Source organism: Choristoneura fumiferana, chromosome 3 (assembly GCF_025370935.1).
Source record: "Choristoneura fumiferana chromosome 3, NRCan_CFum_1, whole genome shotgun sequence".
NCBI classification, from domain to species: domain Eukaryota; kingdom Metazoa; phylum Arthropoda; class Insecta; order Lepidoptera; family Tortricidae; genus Choristoneura; species Choristoneura fumiferana.
In genome coordinates, this window is record NC_133474.1 from 7,761,659 (window position 1) to 7,789,224 (window position 27,566).

General features: G+C 37.1%; 1 protein-coding gene across 3 annotated transcripts in view; it reads right to left on the reverse strand.

Annotated features, from left to right (window-relative positions):
- The window catches only part of LOC141426453 (LIM domain transcription factor LMO4), a 186,135-nt gene that overhangs the window by 103,418 nt on the left and 55,151 nt on the right, over positions 1-27,566 (reverse strand). For 2 of the 3 annotated variants that reach the window (XM_074085359.1, XM_074085361.1), the window contains exon 1: positions 11,730-12,043. The exons of the other annotated variant lie outside the window; for it this stretch is intronic. The gene's annotated coding sequence lies outside the window, so the exon portion shown is untranslated. Of the gene's footprint in view, positions 1-11,729; positions 12,044-27,566 lie in introns of those variants that run through there. 3 annotated transcript variants of the gene reach the window in all.

Below are 27,566 nucleotides of genomic sequence, written 5' to 3' on the forward strand. Positions count from 1 at the left end.
TCCGTTCGAGCTCACTTAAACAAAGAACCACGAATGGGTTTAAGCAGTTTGGGCTTACATCCACTACAAATTCGTAACCCGTGTATTTAATTTCAATAAATGGGTTTCTTGAAAATGGTTGCAAAATCTCGAGTCATAGAGGCCGTTAGCCCGCATTATCACCGTGCAAATATCCCACCCTGTTAGATTAGATAAACTTAAAGTAGGACCTATAAGTACTACGAAATGCAAAATTCGAACTTCGTATCTTGCCGTCCCGCTGACGCTTAGATTATTTAAAACGAGAATGAGAGGGACGGTACGATACGAACATCTATTTTAGAATTTCGTAGTATTCCCCCAGCCACACTTGACGGAGCGATGTGGGAAAGAACCAAGTCACGCATAGGCAACGATTTGCAAAAAGTTAATTATACTAAATTGGAGATGCTACGGCTATAATGTGTCTATTTGTATGATTGCATTGCTCTTTAACTGCTCGTTAGAATTGGATGTAAGCGATGCATTATGGCAAAGTTCGTTAAAGTTATATATATATTAAACTCTTTATTTTATTTTATGTTGTATGTAGGTGTGACATAGTGATTACTTGAAAGCGATCGTTTGAATTGCTTGTTGGTCATAAATATAACAAATACATACCTACGTAAATGTTAAGCTATGATTATATATTCCATAGTAACATTTTCAGCTATTGCTCAATCACTAATGGTTAGTTGTGGAAAAAAAACTATTTTATATCGTTGAATCTGGTTTAAACTTGACAGTTCAATTAATTTTGAAACTACTGAAAAATCGTGATTGATTTGGTTTAGCAAAGTGACAGATAATACATTAATTCCAATATTCCTTCTTATATGTCCATAATTATGACGTTGCGATACATGGAGTACGTATTCGAATTATGAGGTACCTAGTGAAGAATTTAGAGATGTAACGAAAATGTTTAACCCTAACTGAACCCTCAATCTTAGATAAGAGAGATTTTGTGGGGAGTGTCTAAGCAGAAAGATAAATTACGAGAGATTCTTTACATTCCCACTGCTCCGTCAGGTAAACATCTGGTGCAAAATGCTTTGTATTTTTATTACCAAGTTAATAATCTTGTTTACTCCTAATTCGTATGATGTTATGTCAATCTTGTATAATATTATTTTAAGGGTGACAAATAATAATAAATATCATGGGACCCTTCACACCAATCGACCTAGTCTCAAACTAAGCAAAGCTTGTACAGTCACCAGCATTAATATCTGCCACAGCGGAGCGTGCAAAAATATCTGACACGTTCTTCCGGCCCTAGAAATAGAGTCGTATCAGATATTTATGCACGCTTGTTGTGTCAGATATTGGTGCTGGTGACTGTACTATGGATACTAGGCAACGGATAAATATACTTATATAGATAGAGAAGAAACATTCGTATTATTCATACAAATATCTGCCCCGGCCGGGAATCGAACCCGGGACCTCAAGCTTCGTAGTCAGGTTCTCTAACCACTTGGCCATCCGGTAGTCTAATAAATAATAAATAAAAGTAAACTATCGTCTGATAAACGTATTTTAAGTTTTATTGGTGAATTTAAAACCGATATGTATCTAATAATTATTTTGACTCTATTATCTTAGTTTTTATTAAGTTTTGTTCGTAAGACGTTTGAACATGAAACTACCCCGTGAGACTCACTCATATTTAAACTTGATTTACTAAGACAATACATTTGTAAGTACCTACCATCGAAAATATAACAATAATATGTCAATACGCAGACATTCCTTACGTACGGCTCGAGTACGACAGCGCGCGACCGACTGTAGACGGCACGCGTTTTTCTACATACATATTTAGATTTAGACATTTCGTCTCGTTTGACATCAAAGCGCTGTGTCCTAATAATGTGTTAACAGGGAAATCGCCTGTAAGTCGCACATTGTCAAAAAATTGTGTTGTTGAATTAAAAAAAAATATTACTAACATAGTTTTTAAGTGAATAATGTATGTACTAACGCTTATGTGGACTCTGTCTGCAATAAACTGTTTTTTTATTTTTTTTATTGTCGTGGCCAGTCGTAACAATATCCATTTGTATTTTTAGTCTACAAATAGCTCTAGCTCCTTTTTTCCGCTGACAGTCTCATTTGTGTGATGAAGTTACGATTTCTTACATTATATATTACCTGTCTAACAGTTAAAGAATATGCAGTGTCGAGTTCATAAACTTGTGAGCAAAAATCTGTTCAAAAATATCTGAACACGCTTCTACGCCGTTAGATATTTTTGATCAAATTTTTGCTCACAACGTTATGAACTCGACTGTACCACAATTCCTTGCATCGGCGTTATATTTTAAGTCCCGGTAAGTTAGTTGGGGTAAGGGGGATTTTTTTTATAATTACGCTAACATTATTATTTATTTAAGTAAAGTAAAAAGATTTATTAAAAATGAAGGTTTTTAAATCTTTTAGTTTCATAATTATTTATTTATTTATTCTGGAGAACCAACAGCTCATAATACAGTTTAAAAAAATAGCAGTAGCAGCAACAATAGCAGTTAGTTCATAACTCGAAATTGCAATACCTGCTAAAAGGAGCGTTTCTTATTAAAACGCTCACAAAACAATTCGAAAACGAAAAATCCCGTTGGTTATTTCTAGAATTTCTAGACTAGCATGAGCCATGTAAAACATTTGTTGCCCATTCGCATAGTTACATGCAAACTGGAACAATGTACATTCGTATCCGAGGTAAACGGATGCGCATAATTTGATGAAACCCGCCGGATTTTGCAGGAAACAGTCCGATTCCCCGATCGGTCACTATCTATGCACAACTAAATTTAGAGGCAATCGCCGTTTAATAATATATGCGAGCATTCGACGCGATCTATTTGCAACGCGCATTTACTGTGGACCTGAATATTGCATGTAAATCACTTTTAAATTGATGGGTTTGAGCTAAATAGACATATACACGAATATGATCAAACTTTACCATTTCTCTGCGACGCTAAGAATTAAAATCGTAACATAAACTTACCAAAACACATATGGACAACTCCAGCGTACCAATCATAAAACCAGCCGTATCGTTTCTGAATAAATCGTGTACAAACAATGCACATGGCTAAAACAAATAATTTTCCTTTTAGTGTTAACTGAAAGCTATGCAATCGTTAAAATAACTGTGAATACTAACCGCTAAACTTACTCTTGTAACGGTGCCACGATATATTCGTTTAATAATTTCCCACATAATAATAGTAATGATAATAATGAACAATAATGATGACGATATTACGACAGTGGCATTTGGAGCAGGAATAATACTTTGAATGTAGATATCCATTTCAGTATACCCACTACGTAAAGAAGGTAGTGATGAATGTTAGCTAATATTTCCTAATAATTTCTAACATTCCAAATCCATAGCTCGTAGACGGAACAATACAATAACATGTATTAGTTATTTCTGTCAACAGGTCACGGATGCCGTCAGTCGTCGGCCGCTAACAGATGGCTTATTGTTCGGTAGTCGAGATAAGGCATGTTTTTCTCACTGCGTGTCGAGTACCCGGGTACCCACTATTGCTTCTGGGCCAAGTTGGAAGGTTGTGAGCAGGTAGCTAAGCTTAAACGGATCCTTTCAACCTGCACGAGTTTATTGAACAATTTTCTAAAACTTTTAGAACGTTATTAATCAGTTCTCTCTAAGTTAAATATGTATATTCGTAGGATCAAGAAACTATCCAAGTAAATTTAGGTTTGACAGCATTCGCTGTACGAGTAGTCATAAGTTTAAGATAATTTGTTATTTGGTTGTTCCCATATTTTTTTATTAAAGTAACTAGGTTAAGCACCGAAATTTGAGTCAAAAAACCAAAGTCTTGTCAGCTTGTATATCGTTAAAAGTCACAATTAGCAAGAACAATGGCGGAGGAGCGCAACCGAGATGCCTCGTCGTGATCAATCAGCTATCACTCCCCTCCCCTTAATAATTAATCACCACGATATAATTAAAATTCCCGATGACATGGCGCGATCATCTCTAAGACAAGGTTAAAAGAACATTAACGTCCACCGAAACACTGCGAAATACAATTTACAACCCTTTTGAAAGTTGTCGTCTTTAAGTAATTTAAAAGTTACACCCTTGTTTTTTAATTTACGTTTAAAAACGAGTTTGAAGTTTTTTTGTGGGCCCAGGGTTCTTTCTAGAAAAGCTGAATTATCTTGTTTTTGATTTTTATCCTAACCACCTGATAAAAAAATCATCAATTTTTTTCACCGTTCCTGAATTATACTTATTTTATCTTATCTCAATTAAATGGGTCCTTATGGATACATTTGAACCCACAGGCGTGTTTTGTGTATTTACTACATCCATAAATTGGACGACTTGGTCTAGCCTTAGTGTCTTTAAGGCTCCTGGCACGGGGTATCCGTCGCCAAAGGCAAGGTCACCACATTCATACATGATGTATTCCAGTATTTCTGAATTAGCTTTGCATGCTTCACGGTTTATAACTACCGTCAAAACAACGGTTTTGTCGTTCCAACTGGTTAGAGTAGAACAACATACCGGCATGCCGAATGGTAAGTAGAGGTCCACGATATACGTAATTGGTTTAAAATAGTCTAACGAATAATGGCTTTCGGCACTAACAATCGTAGTTTGCCAGTCATTTTAAGTTGATAGTTGGTTTTGCCTGTTCTTTCATATCGACGTCCAAAAGCTTGAAAACCTTATGCAGTGAATAAATTCCTGGTTACTTTTCCGCCTAATCCCTATCTTTATACGCGTCTTCATTCGACGTTCCTCCCCGGGACCCCCGCTAGTTCAGCACCGCATCGTCTCAATAATGAGCCAAAAGATAATGTTAGACGTAAGGCGCCTAGCAGGCGTCGCGGCGCCTCTGTCGCGGTGTAATTACCCAGTGACTCAGCGCGGCTTTGTTCGACCTGCATAGGATCCGCGAACAAACTTGTTTTAATTAATTTCGTGTCTCGTACAAGCCGTCCTAGCTGATTGTTATCTACTTAGTTGCTGTTAGCGCTCCGGACGCCCCGTCCTGATAATGCGGCGTTACACATTCTGTAGCCTAATTGCGATTTTATTAGGATAATGAGAATGAGTTTAGATTAAAACATGGAAAGTTACTATGATAAAAAAAAACTAAATCATTCTGAGAAGATTTTTCAGGATGTAAGATGATTAATTACTTAGTGTTTATTTACTTATTCTCATGTACCTACCTATACCTCATACTCTGACAAATGATGCGAAGTTATATCTGCGAAATTGTAATTTTTAATTTAAATTAGAGTTTCTATTGCATTAGTTAATTTTTAAAAAACGTGTTAACCATTGTGTAATCGCCATATGATATGAATTACCTATTATTTTATTTTAATTTTGATACAAGATTATTTCATTGAAATTAATCCTAAAAATTAGAAGTAGGTTCATTAAATACTTACTTAGATCGAATTCTAATGTATTTTTGAGTGTTGCATGTTCAATATCCTTTTTAGGGTTCCGTAGCCAAAATGGCAAAAACGGAACCCTTATAGTTTCGCCATGTCTGTCTGTCTGTCCGCCCGTCCGCCGCTTTGCTCAGGGACTATCAATGCTAGAAAGCTGTAATTTTGTAAACTATGCCGACAAAATGGTACAAAACAAAATTAAAAAAAAAATTTATTGTCCCTCCCATAGACGTAAAGTGGGGGTGATTTTTTTTCTCATCCAACCCTATAGTGTGGGGTATCGTTGGATTTTCGATTCAGTAATTTGTTTGCGAAATATTCAACTTTAAAGTGCAAATTTTCATTAAACTCGAGCGTCCCCCCCAACCCTCTAAAATCTAAACCGGTGGGTGGAAAATTTTTAAAAGTTCAGGATGGTAGTAAGTATATCAAACTTTCAAGGAAAACTATAACGGTTAAGTTTGCTTGAGAATTATTAGTAGTTTAAGAGTAAATAGCAGCGTAAGGTATAAAATATACCTACCTATACTTGGAAGATTCCGCATGAAATACGAAATCCTTAGAAAAATATTACTACTACTATAGCCCAAATAACATTGTAAAATTCAAAGTCCGCATAAGACACCTTATTCACACTTAATACATTTACAATGAAATTAGTTCTGATCACTTCCCCGATCAGGGTAGGAATAAACGAGTCTGCAAGGCTACTGCGAAACTCAAAGTTCGTATCGTACCGTCCCTCTCGCTCTCGTATTAAATAGTAAAAGTGTAAGAGGGACCGCACGACACGAACTTCGAGTTTCGTAGTAGCCCTGTTGGCGCGGCGGCCGGCGCGGCGGTTGTTTGGCGCACCCGTTGCTACGACAACCGGCGATATAGGCCCGTATTTACATCGCTTATTGCTGTTATTAACTAAGGATCGCTATTCATTTGGAATCACTATCAGCTATTTTGTATGCAATCTCAATGTTCTATTTAGGGCGCGAAGTGGATTTCAAGTAATGTGATTGGTCGGATCGTGCTCGTCTCCGCTACGCTTCCCAGAAGTGCTAGTCTTCGCTCGCGTTTTACTTTAATTACAAATGCTACTACACTTATGCTATATTTCACTTTCTAACTCAAAATTAATAACTGACAGTAGGTATGAAATATGATGACGGACGACTTACTAAAACAAACTTTCAGTCCAACAAAAAAACTATAACATCATTCGAGACAAGTAAAGCGTTGCTTACACAGCTTTTATATCCCATTATAAGAGATAACTCTCAAAACAATAATTAGTACCAATTACAACACAAAATTCCCCTTACAAATCAAATAGGATGACTGGCACAACTTGAGTGGCCGCACGCGGAGAGAAATTAAGGAAATCCTCTCACTCTTTATGAACAGAGACAAATATACACCTGTCCTGGTTCCCCTTGGAACGTTGTTCTGTTTAAGACTAGCCCTGTTCGACAATTTTAGTTGTGGGTCAAAATCCCCCTCGGCAATCCCATCTTAATTCGTTATAAAAACGGTAGATTCCAATCGTCCCATAACAAACGTTACCTATGTTTTATTGGATTAGTAGGTAAACGAGTACTGTGCTGGTATTGCAAGAAGTAAATTAAAATCTTTGCCTATTTATGAATATAAACTTCGATTAACAAATATCCTACAAACAGTCGATTTCTGCGGATTACCTTTAGGATCATTAAGTAGCATCACTTTTGCCCTTTCCTGACAACCATTACGAAAGTTTATATAAATGTTGACACAAAACTCCGTTTCAATGTCCTCAAATTCTTAAAGACTCATTAGTTGCTGTAAACGGGAGGGAACCATCTTTCTAACAATACAAATAAACGGTGGGTGACTCTTGTTTATTTTTGTATGAGACTTGAATTGCTTCTTCCCAGAATAGTGGGTAACACGGTAATCGTTCCGTAAATATTACTGGAAAAATGTTAGACGGAAACTAATCAGTTTTAACGTAAATATTCTTAAAGGCCTTTCTTTCATGTGCACTCAATATTTTATGATCAAATCCTGCGAAGCAATCAGTGTAAGAAACAATTTGACCATTAAATATTCAATTTGCGTCGTTACGAGGCAACGAAATTTAAAAAATGGTAAGTTTGTAATACGAATATATATGCACAACAAGGTACGTGAGAGGTTCGTTTCCGCCAAACGGATAAGTAGGCAGCTATAACCTGTAATCGGAACCGGTTTAGTCAATGTGGACTTACGGACTGGGGAGGGCATGCGCGATATCAAAGCAGGTGTTCCACTAGTGCCTACTGCCTCAATAAGAATTCCAACCTCAGCCTTAAACGGTCCGGCTGAGATTTAGTTCACCGGGCTTGATGTAATCTTTAAGTAACTATTTCAAAAACTAAGCCTTTCTAATTGTTATTGTGAAACTGTACTGTAGGTAATGTAAGCATGTTGCATTTGTAGATCATTTATATATTTTAAACGACTACCAAACTACCAAATACTAATAAAATTAGTTTCAACTCAAACTTATATAAAGATCTATCAAAAAGTGAGCAAACTTAACTATAGGAACAACCTGAAAATTCAAACGTCAATGATTTTCTCGTAAGCATCGAGTTGTAAAGGAATTTGAAAGAAGTTGTGTTTGGGGTGGCGTGTTTATAACGCTTGTTTAATAATTTAGCAGCAGCGGCGAGGCGGGCCTGCGAGGATCCTGAATAATGGATCCAACAATAATATGAGTAGGCTAGACAAGACGATATATTCAATAACTCGATGAATAACAATGAAGCCAACGCTTCACATGGCAATGACACTTTTCTGTGTAATTACGCTATTGATTCTCAACGTGTAATCCTCTTACAACGACAATGAACCCACGTTTGTGATACATAGGTATTTCTAAATAAAATATTTTTGTTGACGATATGGGAACCAACATCTGCCATCTTAATGTAGAATCCTGAATTGAATAGGGAATAAGCAATGGGGTTGAGAATAAATCTGCAAAACTCAGGCACATAGCAAGTTTTCCTTATACCGATATCTAGATAAGTGTATTTGCTTTCCTAATGAACAAGAATTATAAAGATAACAGCACTTTCAAAATGTCTACATGAAGATGCAAACTTTATTTTCCGCCGGGTGGAAAATTGCGTTTTCATCTCTAGGGTGGAAAGTATTTTTTTTTTAATTTTTCGATTAGCCACGGCGTCGAAGGTAATTGAGTTACGTCAATGACACTTTTTTTCACGTTTCGGCATGGCCATCTAGTTGCACGTTTTATGACCAAGGAGCTTATATACAACACTGAAGGATGAACGCCAAACATCCGTTTGAAACATGAAATTTTGTCTTTATTACGTCACGAACATATTCCATCTCTTTCTTTGGTTAGGTTAAGAAAGAGATGGAAGTCATTCGTGAAATGTGAAAGAAAGAGATGGAATATATAAATAAGTAATAAAGGTCAAACTTCTTCGTTCAACGTTCAACCTCCAGTTTTGTATATAAGCTCCTTGGTCGTGACTAGCTCGATTTTTTTTAATAGTCTGCCGTGGCAAGTGGCCAGTCGAAAAGGTAATACCGTTGGAGGTTGGATATAAGTTAATTCAATTTATTATTATTCTCATTTTTTGTGGTATTTTACTTGCCTCACAGTCGAAATGAAAAGTAGTGTCTAACTCGGGTGAAATTACCCATTTCCCCTTGAACTATTGGCGTTCTCACTTATATCCCAGGTAAAATGGGTCACTTTCCACCTCTGGTTATCAATCTACTATTGCATAATAAGCATGTCTTTGCTTTTTTAATACATACGAGTATACCTTTAAGAAACTACCACGTGAAGAATCAGCAAAATGGAACTGGAAATGTGTTACTTGTGTGAGAGAAATAGGTGATCAAACCACATAACACTAAACATGAAAATAAAAGAATAGATATGAATTCAATCTTGATTGTTATGAAAATAAATATGTAAGAACCAGGTAAAAAAGGATATGTATAAGACTATAAATAAGTACTTAGTTAGTTATCAAGAAACTGTATATTATTCAAGTGTACCTAAAATCCATGAATAGGTAAAATATTTTTGTTAGGAATCAATGTCGTTTTAATCCCATATTCAGTTTTAAATAATTTGTATCTGTAGACGATACGTATATAGTGCATTTGCATGAGGGTGCAGCAGAATGCGTTTAATTTGTTAATAAATCAGGCTGTGGGGGCGGTTCGGGTTCATTAGACGGATCGCCCGCAGCCTTCCGGGACAGGCTGCCCACTCCGGACGAGCTCGTGCTTGCTGCGCTTAATCTGGTGCCCTTCGATGACTGATGCGTCGCCGATTCACTCCCTCACCACCGAAACAGAACAGTCACGCAGACGTAGACTTATCAACTTCGCCATAATGGAGCACAGATACACTCAACTCAGTGATTCGAGAACATTTCAAATTGATGCTCAAACTTGAAGATAACGTTAACTGTTATTAAAACAAAACGTATCTAAATGGGGATCTCCCTCAAATGAATAATAGACTCTCATAAAGTGATAACACTGGCATAAATTAAGGTATCCAAGCGCCTCGTCCACGCACGCAGTGAAAGTTTTAATTGCCTTGAGTTCTATCACCGTCGTCAACCACCAGGCTTCGGAACTGGGCAGAATATTATTTTTTGCGTGCATCGAACAAAAAAAAAACGCCTTTGGATGGTAATTTAGCAGAATACGTATTAATACAATGGAACGGATGAAAAAACAGCACATAATTAGCGTGGAGTCAACAGCCTTGGGCAATGTTAGCAATTAGGTATTTTCGACCAAAAAAATGTCACTATTATCTCTGAGTTCAGTTTGAATATAAATACAGGACAGGACCGGACGAGAGCACTCATTAATTTAGATGATTGTACAATTATCTAAATATAAGCGGAGCGAGACACCCACACGGGAGGGGGCACACCAACCCGAAAAGGAGGAAGGGGAACGGGCACTCGTTTTTAATTAAACCGGCGATGAAATGAAGTGGTCCGTATAATATTGCTTAGACATGTTTTAAATTAATTTTGAACCATCTTAATACGAAGGAAGTCTTGATGATGAATCAAAACACACACATTCACAAACATATATTATTAGGTAATAAATTCGATGGCTCTTTATTTGTGACACATACTCGTACGTAGGTAACTCGTAACTCATAATTCACAGCCTTGAAATTCATGTCACCTGCCTTACTTTTGAAATTTTAAAGGACTTTTAAGGATTATTAGCAGTATTTGACAATTTTTGTACATTAAATAGTAAACATCTCTTCAAAAAAATACGAAGTGTAATTAGATAAATTAGCTACAGACCTCAACAACAATTAGGTTTAGTATATAATCGTGCTCCATCCACCCTATTGTGACGGCAAGCTTCGGAAGGGTTGTACCGGTTGTACGTTTCTCTCCTCCTCTATTTGTTTTTCGTTAAAGCTTTAATTAAAAGTAGGTTTATTTTAAAGAAAATTGATGTTCAAAGTAAATAAATCCTTGATGGTTTAATTATCTCTTGTAATTGAGTTTCACCTGACGATGAAATTAGTATTGTGCTCGCACAGTTCTTATTAATTAATGTTTTTGTAGATACTGTAAGGAGTTTAAGGTTTTCTTCATTGCTTAATTAGTATTATATAAAATTATTACTTGGTACTTTTGGTTCATTTGTAGTTTGTATTTTTACATTCTCCTGATTAATCACTGATTCTACAATACCTCCTGTTTTGGAAAGTAAGTAGTAATTATATACCTATACATCTATCAATAGCTCTCATCTTATATGTTAAAATGTTTTTGTTATTAATAATTATTAAACGGTGACGTTAATAAATAAAGCTGTTGATATTAGGTTCTTTTACGTTTGGCGCCCAAAATCGAACTGTGATTTTTAGAAGGACCAAAATCTACTTTTTAAAAATTAAGAATGTAGTTCTGCTCAGTGGTATTTACTTTCCTTTGATATAGGTAACTCTTTGTAAACAGAAGCTTTATCATGACATCCACGTGGTTTTTCAACATGATCTCGTCCGTTTTGACGTTTCTGCTATTGTCTTCCTAAAACTTTTTATACATTTCGAGCATCCAGACTCGGTTGCACAGTGGCCTAAATTTGTTTACAAACTATCATGTACAATATACGAGCTTTCTAGCGTATTTGCATTTAAATATCCACAAAATCCAAATGAGTACCTACGTTTGTAGACGTGTAGTTACCTTAAGGCTTTGTCCTTTGGGTCTGTTAACCGCGCGTCCAGGCCTCGTGCCTCGTTGGGACCGCCGGCTCCGAGCTTGGGACCGGCACGATGCACCAAACAAAAAAACTCAACAATAACAAAAAAAAAACACAATCAACGCATGAACTCAACAAACTACACCGACGATTACAGTCTAGTACCCTTCGAGTTCGACAGGATAGAAGACTGGTCACATAAAACTTTTTTGGTAAACTTTAAAACAAAAACTGCACCGACAACTTCGAAAAAAGTAGTTATATTGACGGGGATCGTCGACACTTCCCCGAGCGGCGTTTCGGTCGCAACTGAGCGCGCCACGCGGTCGGCCAGGGGAGGGGCGCGGGGGGAGCGCCCCGCTCCTCCACGGTATTATTTGATTAATTCGCCTCCCCTTGTATCCTCGGCGAGTCGTTAAGACGACGTTAAGTTTTTAAATTTCATTGTGAGGGCCACAACCTTCACCTACTTTTAACCTTAATTGAATTAATTAAGATCGATGGACGCGAACAAAGATTAGACGTTAATAAGCAAACGTTGAAGGATCCGTCCCGTTCTTGGTTAATTACGGCGGTGGCGGTCGCTCAGAGGAAAAAATCCCAACTTGAAATAATTAGTACCCAAGAAGCATAATTCCCGCTAATTGCTGCCTCGGCAGTGGAGGAAAATAAAATATCTCACTGCATTTTCACTCTATTTGATGGTTGCAAACTGTTTCATAGTATTAAAATTTAATTCAAGAATTCAATAGTGGCAATGGGGAACAAAATGTCATTATAATTAAGTGCAAAAAAAATCGTTACAAAGAATATCATGCACACTACTGAGCTTCAGCTTATGCTATTACTTATTCTGTGGCTTCGGCCATCCCTCGTATTTTTAAAGAAGAAAAGTAGTTTTAACTTAATGAAAATAAAGTTAGTTTTAGCTTAATTTGAGAGCTAAAATAATGAAAGTAAATTATTTTAACACAATTAACAGTTTGCAATAATGTGTGTAGGTTAACATTAAACTTAATTTCTCCTCATACGTAATTAAGAGAACATAAAAAAGAAAACATATCTTCACATAAATATCAGATTACCAATTAAGACTATAGATACCTGCCTAATAATTAGGTGTGTATCGAACCTGAAGCGAGTCTTCCCACGAATCGGAGTGCTAGGGTTGCCAGGTATTGGGAAAATACCTAAGGGATTTTCCAGTACTTTTGGATCTTGTACAATGAACAGATTGCACAGTAATCATGCAATAATGTTAGCATAGATAGTATTTTAACAATAAGTAGGCACAAAATGTTCATATACCTATCGACGTATATCATAATAAAATTATAGTCGGAAACGATGTAAACAGGTCTGTTTTCTTAGAGAGATGTAGAATTTCATCCGCTTTCATTGTTCCTGAGTTAAAACGAAATTTATATTTTCCCACACGGGTGTAAAATTTTGATAAAGCAAGTCTTATTTTTGTCACTAGGTATTGATGAATTTGGATCAGGCAACCCTAAAGTGTGCGCAGGAACCCGTTCCACGTTCAGCGTCGGGTTACAAGAAAGAGGTCGGCCTCAATTTCGGGTTAATTTAATAATTCGGGTATTATCGGACTAATTCGGATCGGGCTCGGCCGGCTTGCGCGGGCGCAGATGGTGTGGTGCACGCCGCGTGTGCTTACAGAATACACACAGTTTAAGAATCAAGCCTCCTTTAGACGGTGCGAGAAATATCGTGAGAGTTGTAGTAGGTACGTTGCACAGACGCTTGTATGGTAAACTGAAAGGTGAACCTACCTGAGTCCTCCATCATCAGACCACCATTCAAGGTCTCAGAAGTTCCTAATCCAGTACGTTACTAATCCATCAAGTGAACTACTTACCCAAGCGTGATTTTATCTTATCATTAATTTTAGTAATCTCAAGTTAATCCGATAATGAAATGACATAGTAGTACATTATATTTTTGAGAGAGAGAGAGAGAGAGAGAGAGAGAGAGAGAGAGAGAGAGAGAGAGAGAGAAACATTTATTTACACGTATTCGATACACATAAAAATAATAAAAAAATAACATCGAATAGTATAAAGTGGGCCCCACTCAGCATAATGTTACGGCAAGCCGCAATGCTGTTTTTCATTGGGAAATAAAGAAATTGAATGAAGTCATCTTAGGTAGAAGTAGAAGATATTAACTTACTCAATAACATACTTTTTTTGCATATTACATTCTCAATTTTCTGTGTTTTCTATACGAGCAGAAGATGATACTAAAAGATGAGTGGCAGAGTTGTATTTGTACATGGTTTCCCAAAAATATTGCTATATCACGTCACAACGAGTATACCTCACAACACACACAAACATCACGCCTGTATTCCCAAATGGGGTAGGCAGAGCACACGAAACGTTACCGCTATACCTACCTTGAAATAAAATAAGTACATACTATGTATACTCGACTCGAAGATATCAAATGATTTTGGGTTAATCATGCTGTCTATTAGGTATATTAACAAGATAAGCAACTACCTGATCCTGATAGAATGATTCTAACTGATAAGATAATGTCGTCTATTGAAACGATTATTTAACGATTTTAACGATTTAAGCCGGGGGGCACGGTCGATTTTAATGAAAATTTGCACTTTAAAGTTGAGTATTATGCAAACATATCACTGAATCCAAAATCGGTTTTAAAAGACCTGTCCAACGATACCCCAAACTATAGGGTTGAATGAGAAAAAAAACACCCCCACTTTACGTCTATGGGGGCGTTCAAGTAATACGTAACGCAATTTTTGGAGATTTTTGTTACGTAACACCCAGATTAACATTTTTTTAGCATTTCTTTAGCAGTTTCCGAATTAAGCTGGCCTTTCTTGACACAGTCACACTGGCAACTTAGCATGAGAGCATTTATAGGCCAAGAACAACAACTGATGATGCGAATTTCCCACTTTTGAGGACATTATAGTATGTACTTGTTACAAAAAAACTGTGAAGTAACGCGTAGTTTGAAACACCCCCTCCCGCCCCTGTAACGCATCGTAAGTTTTTACAAGATATGTTTCATTATCGAAACAATTTTCGGAGAAATGATGATTATGATTACAAAGCGGTATACATCCCCGGAGCAGCCGTTACACCGGAACTTTACAAAGCGGGAAATTAGTTATGTTTCATTATCGTATGGCGATTACAAATATACATCACGTGAAACGTTAATACATTATTTCAAAAAATAATCTCATGTAATTGATATTATAACTTAAATTAAAAATGACAATTTCGCAGAAGATACAACTTCGCATCACTTGTTAGGTGTTCAAAGTCCTCAGCCGGTCCGTCGTATCTAGTGATGGGGGATCGAATAAAAATTGTATATGAGCCAATATGGATCCTCTCTTTTCTGTTTTTGTTTTTCAAATGTGTTCTAGTTAAATATATTATCAAATTAAACTATCCTTAAACTTGTTTGCTCGTACCAACTGTTCCAAAATATCTCTGCCGTTCAATATTTAGGTTGTGTTGCCAAATGCAAAATAACTATTTCTATTTTATGAGAGCTTTTAAGTACCAGAGTTATTAATAGCAGAGCGAGGTCGACAGTGGTTTCAAGGAACGCCATTGTCTGCCAATTATCGTAAATATTAAATATACTATTTTTAACGCATTCTCTAATTAAGCCAATTTATTACTTAACGGAAAGATTAAATCTGCTTTGATGTGGCGTTGCTAATTAATTGGTAATTTAATTATTGTTTTTTTATTTTTATTCATAATGGTGCTCTATTCACTTAACCCTTATTCATAAAGTAAAATATGGAACAAAATCACTGCCGGGGTTTTTCCATCTAGCTATGATTTGGGTACCTTCAAAAGGCGTGTCTATCGCCTATTCGAAGGCCAGCAACGCACCCGCAGTCCTAATAATGCTGTAGGTGTCCATGGGCGGCGGTGATCACTTACTTTCAGGTACCCGCCTGCCCGTTTTCCAGCTGTTTGATTAAAAAAAAAGTTGTTTCCATGGTGAGCCTATACAAATAGCCACAATGCCAACAATCAACCTGAACCTAGATTTAATTATAAAACAGGAAGAATAAAGAAAACTATGTATAAAGACCAAACAAATATGGAATAATCGTAATACTGGTAAACCTGACCACCGGTAAACTTACCATAAATAGTTTATTTTTAGATGGTTTTCCGTAAAATGTGGTCTAAAAATTATATTCTCATCGACGAGTAGGTAGTTTGAAATGAAATATATTTTAATAATTACAAATACTGAGTACTTATAGGTAAGCGAAAATACGCATTATGTTTTATGTTATAGCCTCGAGCCTGATTTTTGAATTTGAATGATATGAAAATGTTAAAAATTGTGCTTATTTCAAGTAGGTACGAGTATTGAGTAGGTACATATAATTATAAAGTAATTAAGTAAGTAATTAATTATAAAGAAGTGGAAAAAATTTAAAACTGGCCAAGTGCGTATCTAGCTATACGCAGGGTAGTTCCGATCCGACTAATAATAAATTTTTTTCATTTGTCATGCTCGTAAAATTTGTGTTTTTGCTTTATCTAGGCGACATAAAATGACTTTTTATGCTCTAGTCACTAGATTAGACTAGAGTCTAGTGCATAAAATAAAATCTTCGTCTAAGACCAACCTTAAGACTAAGGTAATCAGGTGTCAAAAGCCACAAACAAAATAGTAGATTGTTCAACTAAGGACTAAAACAAGCCATAATGAGGAGATGTTTAGCCACCCGAGCAGAGCAAGGGTGGCTATAGTTCGAGTGGCATTATGGTTGTTTAGTCTCGCGTCAAACACTCTACTTTCACTTTGAATGCGAGGAAAAAAACACAATGTTTTGTTCAAAATTACAATATTAATTTTTAAAAACGTACGCTTGACTAATGGACAGGACATCTTGTCAAAATTCAAATAGCAAAAAAATATTGTTGCGCGGTTTTTACTTTCTTTTATTGTTTATGAAGTGACATATTTATTTAGCTAACAGTTTCAAAATTGAAAACTATTTTAAAACTAATTGGACTATGCAAAATAAAATGAAAATTATCCTTAATATAATTTAATAGATTCATATTCGTAATTATTAATTGTGTTTCACGAAATTAAAACGTGTTTTTTTATATTTTTGCAGTTTTACAGTCATTTTGAGGTTATTTCCACGCCTAAAAATCCTCCATTCACAAACACCGTGTTGGCTGTTCAAGGGCTTCCAACGTAAATTAAAAAAAAATACTTTAATCTAGAGAATAGAAAGGAGCTTTAGTCCCAATATACTGACACTTAAGACCTAACACTACTACTACTTTTAGACTATATGAGACTTAAGAGACATTTTAGGAGCATGACAAGTGAAAAAGTTGCTACATATTTTTTAAATATTTTTTAATTTATATAAAACTAAAAATCAATCAAACCAATAAAAATAAATCAATAAAAAAAATATTACAATAATGCATAAAAATAAAAGGTGTACCTACACAGAAAGTGAATTATTGTTTCCAATGTTGCTATTTAATTTCCTCACAATCTAAGTGAAAAGTAGAGTGCTATTTTCCCCTCGACGTGTCTATCCACCTTCGCCGTACCGACTCGGGTATATGAACGTCTTGGGTAAAATGGCTCGTTTTATGCTCTTATTGTACAATCTACTATTGATCGACTCGTTAACTTTTAAAGCGTAATATAGTTTTTCTTTTAATGTAAGCGTGTTAAAAAAATTAAATATTGTCAACTTGGTGAAAATTAAATATAAACTATAGCTTTGGCACTTTTAAATGGTACGTCAAAACTAGGCCATGGTAAACATAGGAGTATGGCAAATTTGGTGACAGTCACATTATCAATCAATGGGTCAGAGCTGTTACTTTAAAATAAAGACAATTAGGTGAGCGTCTGAACTTTTATAATAGGTATGTGTGATTTACTTTCAAAATCAACCCAAACTTTTTTTGAATTTCACAGCAAGATTATTAATTATCAATTAATTTTAATCCAAATCCTGTGATACCCTTTAACACAACAAAATACAAAAGGCCGAGTAATGTTTCGTGGTACGGGGCACATCGTACGCAAGAATCCGGAGCCAGCCCGCTCCGAAATTAATCTTTGTTTAAAGTTAATGCGGCTTATTAATCACGGGCATTATGTCTAGATGAATATAATGTAGCAATCGGTGAGTCAGCCGAGATATCGAGGCTCTTATTACGAAAACAAATGCACCGTTAGAGTGCGTGCCCATTGCGCGACGGATGATACGGCGCAAACTTTCGTGTTGCTACGTCATTACGTCGTGATTTTGAATCTCGAATACAATACTGACGTGAATGCAAATGATAATAGCGAAAAACTTCTTTTTGGTTGATTTTTGATCGTTCTTTTCATTAAGTAATTTTTGGAAAAGTTGCAATTTTGTCATTGTTGTATTAGAGGTGTGATTTATTTACGGTGAGCATTTGAGCTTTTTTATGTTTACTTAGTTTTCATTTGAATTAATCTGTAGGAAATAATTGAAATTGGTATTTGAGTTTTTTTACATATTTACATCAACTCACTGGTTTATTTAATTCGTAGTTGAAACGTAATATTTTATGTTACTACGTAAACATTTTTTTAAACTGTACGTACCCATTGTGTTTCATAAAAACCGGCCAAATTTGAGTCCGATTCGCTGATCAAATTTTCGTAGGTAGGTACTTAATATAATTATAATTGGTCAAGTTCTTAAACTATGACGGCCACAGACATTGTATTCCGAAAAGATAATCTAGACTGAAAGACAAACCTAAGTTTGCAGTTGAAAAAAACCCGAGACTTAAAGATTTTTATTAATTGAAGAGTTCTTATTTTTCTTTTACTTGTATCAATTTGTCTGATTGTACCTAAGTGTTGTAAAATATGTACCTACGCTCTACGGTAGGTTTATAAGGGATCTGTTTAATGAAGACAATCAAGGTATGTATTCAATGGAAAAAATTTGACGAACAAATGTCACCAACGTCATCATCATCCACATCATCATCATCGATATTCATCATTATATAGATGTAGCAATGGATACGCACACTTCCCCAACCTGTTCGTTACCCTATGCTTTTTATTGGACTGCTTCCATTATAATCGATTATAAGTTTTATGCCTCCACAATAAGAACGATTTTCTTCTAAGTCTGTTAATAAGCAGATAGACGCAGTTAAGATTAGAGACAGGTGAAGGTGTGTCTATTAAACATTTAAATTAGGCATAATGGGCTCCTAATTTAATAAGTAATATTAAAATGTATGCTGGGAAATAATTTAAATTATGTAGTCATGTGTGGTGTGTTAACATCTAATTCTACAACTATCTTACAATGCTATTTCACATGTTACGCCATTTTCACGCCGTAGTTAAGCTTATATTCTGGCATAAGGTGCGACGAAACAAGGGTACAATTAAGGCGGTAGTACACTGCACCGCTGCAGTTAAGGGCGGGTCTCCATCACAATGCGCCAAATGACGGCCGCCCGGTAGGTACGCAAATGAAGAATATTGTCGGACGGCGTGAATACTCCTTAATGACGCACAGCCGTGCTGGAGATGTCAGCCCACACTACATTTGCACGATTGTCAAATGTTAATTCCGAATGATTGTACTTTGCTAATGTTTTTTTTTAATGGACTGGATCATTACATTAATAAAACCTGACTTCATCGTTCAAAAGCCCATTAAGGCAAAATAAACGTATTCCGTTTATTTTACCAGGCTGCGGCACGTGGGCAACTTATTTACATGCATTCCACGTGGTTGCTATCGCATTCATTCAACATACATGCTCGTATCGTGTGATTCATGCATTTAAATGTCAGCTGTCTGAGATAATCTGCATCTCTATTTGAACTATTTACAAGTCTAAGTTGAAAAGGATGTTTAATTAAATAACATCTTAGAGGTTACGGCTTGTTTGATCTATGTTGGCTGCCCTTAAAATAGTAACCATATTGTAAAGCGATGTTAAAATTGTAGCAGAGTGTGTTAGTACGTCGGCAGTAGAATGGTTACAGTACAGAGTATAATATTACTAGCGTTTGCCCGCGGCTCAGCCCGCGTGGTATTCGGTTATCGCGCGCTGTTCCCTCGGGAACTGTGCATTTTTCCGAGATAAAAAGTGGCCTATGTCACTCTCGGGCCCATAAACTATCTCTATGCCAAAAATCACGTCGATCCGTCTCTCTGTTACGGCGTGAAAGACGGCCAAATACACAAACACACAGACATACAAACACACTTTCGAATTTATAATATTAGTATGGATTCCAGAAAAGTTTGGGAAACCTACCTTCTACCTAATGATTCGGCTAGGAAGGCATGGCAACACTAACGGCTAACTCACAGCGATAGGTCAGTGTAATTTGATTGTTTGTTTTAGCGAGTGCGACTAGGTGACAACGCGTTTCGTAATAATGGAAGGAAGACATACTTAGTCCGTACCAGTCTGGCTGCACCTCTATCGCTAGTATGCATAATGTCGCAGACGACGGTGCGGTGACGCTAGCGGGACGCGTGCCAAGCGCCGCGACGCGATTACTTTCCCTCACCAACATTTTTCATATTTTAATTGACAATGTTACCCGCACTTTGTTTCGCCTACTAGTTTATCACGTAATGTCTCCGGTCGTTGGTAGACATACGTATTTAAAGTATCTTGTTTGACAGTTAACGGAATACAGATTGGTTATTATTGCTTCTTCTAACAGCCATGCTATGGTATTATATGGCCGAGGTTTTATGGCACTGCTGAATTATTCTTCATCATTAAATTAGGGTTTATAGTATTTTAATTAATTAGGCTATTATTTTAAAGATTACCTAATAAAGTAATTAGTATGTTTTCTTACTAAGGTCTTCATACTACGGATCGATCGAGGTCATGTCACTCGCCATGAAATGATTTAAAAAAGTAATGAAGTCTCTTTCCCACATTATTCTGAGTTCTGAGTGGATAAAAGTTTTCGGACTACTCAAGAAATATAAAGTTACAATATACGTCTAAAGTTCATCATCATCATCATCATCATATCAACCGTAGGACTTCCACTGCTGGAAATAGGCCTCCCCTATCAAAACGTCTAATTGTTGCATTGCATAACATTTGAACTTTAGGTATTGATCAGATGGTACAAACGACAAAAAATAGAGCTCACTCTAGGTACATATTTTTTGTATGTATCTTAATTTTCTCAATTCAACATAAACTCGAAAGCAATAAACTATTAACTAAGTTCATTCCAAAAGTCGCAATCAGCTCGATCGCACCAACATAACCAATCAACACTAGCAGTTAATTAAGGAGCCCTTGAAACATCTGTAATGCTGGTAATTGCTCAGCTGGAGAGATTTACCGGCCCGACTTGACCCAGACCCCTGTCGGCACACAAAGAGGCGTTGACGCGCCGCGACCCGGCTGCGACCCGACGACATTTTAGTTCACAAATTTTTATAATACTCTGCCACGCGAGCGGGACATGCATCATGCGGTAATTTGGTACCTAAATGCGCTATTAACGATAAACGTTTCATTTGTAAAACGTATTCATTTTTATGAAATGTGCTTAATTAGCCATTTTTATTATCATTTAGGTTGTTAACAGCTTAGTAGTTAAAGTACGATCACGTCTCACGCAAGTTAAAATCAACGTTTTTGTTTCGACGTATAGAGCCTCATCTAGTCTGTAAAATGCATCAGTGTATGCCTATCCCTATTAGATATTTAAGTCTTAGAAAATATTCCAAGTGAGTCATTGGAGTAGGAATTGCATTGCATGGAATTAGCAGAGTGCACGAGACGCATGGCGGCGGCGTCGCGGCATCATCGAGCGCGCATTACGTTCGATTGTAGGGCCCGGCGCGGCCTAATTGCCAGCATTGTGTCGGCATGCAGATGTGAATGGGCTTTGATTTGGGCCCGGGGGTGGGGGTCGGTGCCAGGGGACAAATCGCTCGTTACGGCTGCAGGTAAACTTTCATTGAGCGTCGGAAGGCGTCGGACGTGAGAGGCGGCCGACAAAATGCCCTCGTTATTCGCCGCCGAATCACTCGCTCATTGTATTCGGGGAAACGGTAGACGCGGTCGCCGAATCACGAAAAAGACTTTAATGAGGCGTGAGAACGTTCTAAATGAACGATTGTGCTGAGGGCTCCGTTTAATGAAGGATTGATGTTAAAGTGGCTCAGATTAACGCAAATTATGTCGTATTGTTTGAGGATCGTTTTGAAGATAGTGCGGTGATAACCATAATTTGGTTATAATACAATTGTAACGAGGAGTTGATGTTGCATTGTTGTTTGAAGGAAATTTGTCAGTTCATTGAACCACCTGTTGCTCGGAGGGTGGGAGAATTTTTTAAAGTGGGGTGAACAAGCCGGGCGCCCGGCACTGCCAATTAAAACCTGACTCCTCGTCGGCTGCCGCCGGTCTAGTTGTCCATACGGTCATATCAGCTAAACGATTTGGTTATCCAACTATAGACGGACTATTGAAGCGTTATTAAATATTCTAGTAATCATATGGAGTAGAATTGCAACTTGTTTCTTTAAAATAAACTTTACGACACGTAAGTTGTGTGAATTAACAGCCTCTAGAGGCAGTTATTTAGCATTTCCTGTTAATTAATTATTTTCATGTTAGTTTCAGTAATTTTTATGGCTTCTTAAGATTTTCATATATCCAATTTATATGTGGAAATTATTTACATATTTGATATATAATTATATGCAAATTGACAAAACACTAGTAAAATAATTATTATACCTCTAGATTAATTCAGAAACACTTTGCTAACACTAAACGGTCTTTGAATGGTGGGATCCAGTGTCATGCAGTATAAGAGGTGCAACGAAACTGGATCAGTTGGCTCCTACTCTTCTACTTAAAATAGACCACACGTGTTAATAGTAACGAGATAGAGCCATGTAATATGGACCTCGATATGTGCCTAAGAGGTATCATATAAGTACCTTCAATTCCGTTTCAATGAACTCCTGAGATTTTTCGGATCTATGCAGAAATGTCTCTCTTCATTGCGGTAGCGACAGCTTCAGAGTGAGACCAAAGATTTTAGTGTGAATTGAAATACGTATAGTACTGCTGATAATATTTCCTTCTGCAAAATATAGTAAAGGGCATGGAAAGCCGACCGTTGTTCTTATAAAGTTACTACCTATTACCAGACGCATTTTCCATGCTCTTGTCTCTTTTGACGACCGGATAGTTGGTAGAAACCCTATCGAAAATACAAACTAAGACATGGATGCACAGAAAACCAGAAAAAGAGACCAGCGCTGGGAATCGAACCCAGGTCCTCAGCAATCCGTGCTGAAAGAAAGAAAGAAAGAAAACATTTATTCGTGACATGACATGACGTGACGTGACATGGATAAGAATAATAATAATAAAAATAGAAATAGAATAGAATAGCTGCGTGCTATAACCCCTACACCACCGCTGGAATTTCTCCTATGCACACATATCTCAGGTTGCTTTTTTCTACTACGCTACTTAAGCACACATTCTTTCCTAACTAACCGCTCACCCAGACAAGAGACGTCGCTACTAAGCAATATAATTATGATTGGTTTTATTTTTGGTCTTTTTGTATTTTTTATTTCAACTCCAAATTTGTTACTTTTACAGGTGTCCCGTGAAAACCATATCGAAAATACAAACTGAGACATGGATGCACAGAAAAACCAGAAAAGGAGACCAGCTCTGGGAAAAAAAAACAATCATAGGTAGCAGTGGCGTAGCGTCAGATATTTTCGTGGTAAAGCCGAAGCAAAGATCGCATATATCTTTCATAAATCTTGTGTGTCCTGTTGTCCTATTTTGTAAATGTTGGGCAAGCCGGTAGGAATAGGGTTCTATGGACGCTTCGCCACTGATAGGTAAAAACCCTGTCTACTAAGGTCGAGATCCGGAGCTCAATTCCTGCAACACTTCTATGATGACTTAATACAAATTTACTGTGTCATAGCTGTTCTATGTATTTATATTTATTAAAATAAATTAAGAATTGTGGTGGATAAATAATAATAATTGGGACTACGTACATTGGTGTAAATTGCACGTACCTACCATGATATACCTATTGCCTATTGGTTCTGTGCACGACATCAGCGCCACCTATCGTCTGCAACTTCGCTGGCTCTGAGGCTCGACGTTTTGAAATTTCATCGCGACATTGTGACGGAAATCAAACCTATCGCGTATTAATTTATAATACAAAATTATTGTGATACTCGTACCGTGGTTTGCGTGAACAGAGGGTTGTGAATTCATTTTTGTTCATTAAAATTCAATGACGTAAGTAAAATTTATTCAAAAGGTGTGTTTTATTTTGGTTATGTCAGGGCTTGTTTACTTCATGTTGAGTTGTAATGGTTTCTTCAAATAATAGTGAACATATATAATTCAAGCTCGCACCATAAGACATAAGGCAAACATCTATTACTAAAATTAGGTACTTGGTTATTTAAGTCTGAACAAATTTCTTTCAATTCAATTCAAATTTAGGGAAAGTGGCTCCAAATTTCTTTGTTAATTACACATTATATGGGTATGACAGATGAGCCTACATTATTTCTACTTTTGACCACTATGAGCGCTGCGGTAGATTTTATTACCCCCACTTACTACTTCGCACCCGGATATTTACATACATACTTCAGATATTTGACGACTACCTGTCGATATTTGAAACCTTAGCGTAGTGCATTGGTGTACCGGCAGGTGTCACGGTTGCCGGCGGCGCAACGGCCACGACGCGGTTGGCTCGCGCTGCCAACATGTGCCAGCCATTTGTATGTTAATTACAATTCAATTAACAACTCAAAGTAAAACATGTTATCGGGAGATTGTTATACGAGTAATCTACATATTAGACATGGTGCTATTATTAATGTGTATGTAAATCGGTTAGTTTAGCTTGGTTTTAGACACGCTATCGACTATGCCATGGATCGTTGCTAAAAAGTGACGTCGTAGGTGGAAGTAGGGACCTACTGGCTAGACTAGCGAGCCAAAATAACGATTCACTTTACATAAAAAGGTTTTTTGAAATTAAAGATAGGCTTCGGTTTGACCACAATCACGCCTTATGCTAAGCGAGTAAATTTCAGGGATGCTTGCAACATAAAGTGAAGACTGCCTGCGTCTGGTTGCCCTACAGAAGAAAAGGCAGACTCCCGTAATGTAAAGAAAGACGTAATGTGGCGAAGACTCTTCTGGAAGTAAAAACTCATCGCAGAGTAGCGCAACGATAAGCTTCATCGTTCCTTCGCTTCTCCACCGAATCGAAAACAGAGGGCCTACTCCGAAATTCGAAAATTGAAGTTCGTATCGTACCGTCCCTGTCACTCTCGTATTAAGTAGTATAAGTGTCAGAGGAACGGAACGACACGAACTTCAATTTTCGAGTTTCGGAGTAGCCCCGCTGCCAGCTGCTTAGTGGGCAGAGATGTCCCAACAGTTGCAGCAGTAGGCAGGTACTCCATGCAGCATTGGATTTGGGCTTGTTATAAACTAAAGCGCTGCTCGGCAGTAAAGTACCTATCGTCTAACCTTGAAAACGACTCCAAAAATTTTGCTTTCGCCAAGGATCCAGTAACTTGACAAAGTATTTGGGTAATGATTCAGCCAAAAATGATTCAGTTCATTCAACAAGTTCACAATTCAAACTTAACTTCATCTTTGGTTTTGGGGTCTTAACAATTCAATCTGTCGTCATGTGCAATGTAGTGCATATTGTTAAATCAAGGGTGAAGTAAATAAAACAATATGACCGCGGAAGAAAGTGGTCACAATTCACAATCGTAATCAGATAGTCATAATCATCAGTCCTGTTGCTACTACAATCAATTGTGTCTGAACCCTTCTGTTATCTACAGATAAGTGTATTATGATTAGGCAACACCTAAGTATCTTTCGGTAATATTATGCCAAAAACAAACTACATATTTCACATTTGTTATTTAAATCCTACAACAGTTTAAACCGAACAAAAGGCAAGGAACCTTGTAAGCGCATAATTTGACACCGCTTACGTCGCGTCACGTATTTTAGTTTCACGTTATGTGTTTTTTTTATTGTTAGAAACAAAGAAGGAAATCTAATACGAGTAACTGGCATGTAAATTTTCCAGGTGCCTACTCGTGGAGACACTTCGGAGCGTTTTATCATAACCAGTTTTACAACGGACCTTGATCATTTGACGCTTGATTTCAATACGTCTACGTTTCTTACGCTTCTTCGTTTCTTACGTTTCATTAAACGAACGCAATTAGCGCCTCCAAAATATGAAGACGTGTGCGTGATTTTAATATATCATCTTAAAAGGCTGCATTCACACTGCGGCCAGTCTCCACTCCTACAATTACGCGCCTGTGTCATATTTACAGCCCAGGTAATTGCCTTTCAATTACGAGCCGAGCCTGCTGGGCGAGGGAGGGAGATATCAGACCGGGCTGGATAGCTGTGTCTCTCTCGCACGCAGCCGGCCAGCCATCAATCATCAGGGACCCCGCCGGGCGCCGTAGGGATGCGAAACGTCGAAACGTCACAAAGCGCGTCCAACAATGCTCGATAAGTGGGCGACTACGCCAAATTGATTCTGAACCGTTCTAAATCCGAACCTGTTTAGTGTACGAAATCGCATGACCAAATCCGATTAATCGGTCAAGTCCTTATACGGCGTTAGTAGAGATCGAGTGTTCGTATGTTATTATTATCAGAAACTAAATATGGAGGAAATTGTTGATATGGCGGGGTTTCCCTAATTATTGCAGATAAAGTGCTATCTTTCGTACTGGGAATCAGTTAATTCTGTTTGGAATTCTAAAAATAATTGAACTAAGATGTATCGATATCGTTTCGCAGCCCTCCGCGGCTGGTCGCACAGGTATGCAGGGTCGCCTTTACAACTGCACCCCATTGTGCTATATTTGCTCTTTCTTGCATTATTCATATTTCTAATCTTCAAGGAAAGATGGACGAATGATAGCCATATTTAATAGAAATAATATCACCAAAAATTATGTGGCAGTAGAATTGGGTAAGTTGGTGCGTAGGTAATTGACGGCGTCACTCATACTCATACGGAGTAAAAATATAAGCTATAATCTTTCTTCCCCACACTTAGCCATCCTACAATATTTATGCTAATCCCACTAATATAATATATGCGAAAGTTTGTAAGTCTGTTTGTTTGTTTGTTTATTTGTTTGTTACTTCATCACGTCTAAACCGCTGAACTGATACAATATTTTAGACTGTCGCGGTCATTGCTAATTTTATGAATTAAATTCGGGTTTTGTTCCGCGTACCTTGAACCGATTTAGATGAAATTCGCTATACAGATAGTTTGAGTCCCGGGGAAGGACATATGATTGTTTTTATCTCGGAAAATTTCATAGTTCCAGCTGGATAGTGAAAACCGAATTCTACGCGGACGCAGTCGCGGGTAAGTTTTGATATTTGTTATTTCATCACGCACAAACGATGAATTTGGTACATAATATAGTTCATAACCTGCATTAACATACATATAATAATTATTTTTATCCATAAAACTACATAATTCCCGATACACAGCAATAAATGAATCAAACGACAGTCGAAGTCACGGGCAACAGCTAGTTGACTATAAATAAGAAAGGGACGCCCAGCAACTTGATTCTTGAAAATCTGATCATCGACATAATGTGCAAGAGCAAGACTCGCAGTTGTAGGCGACTCCTTTTGCTTGGAAAATTAGAC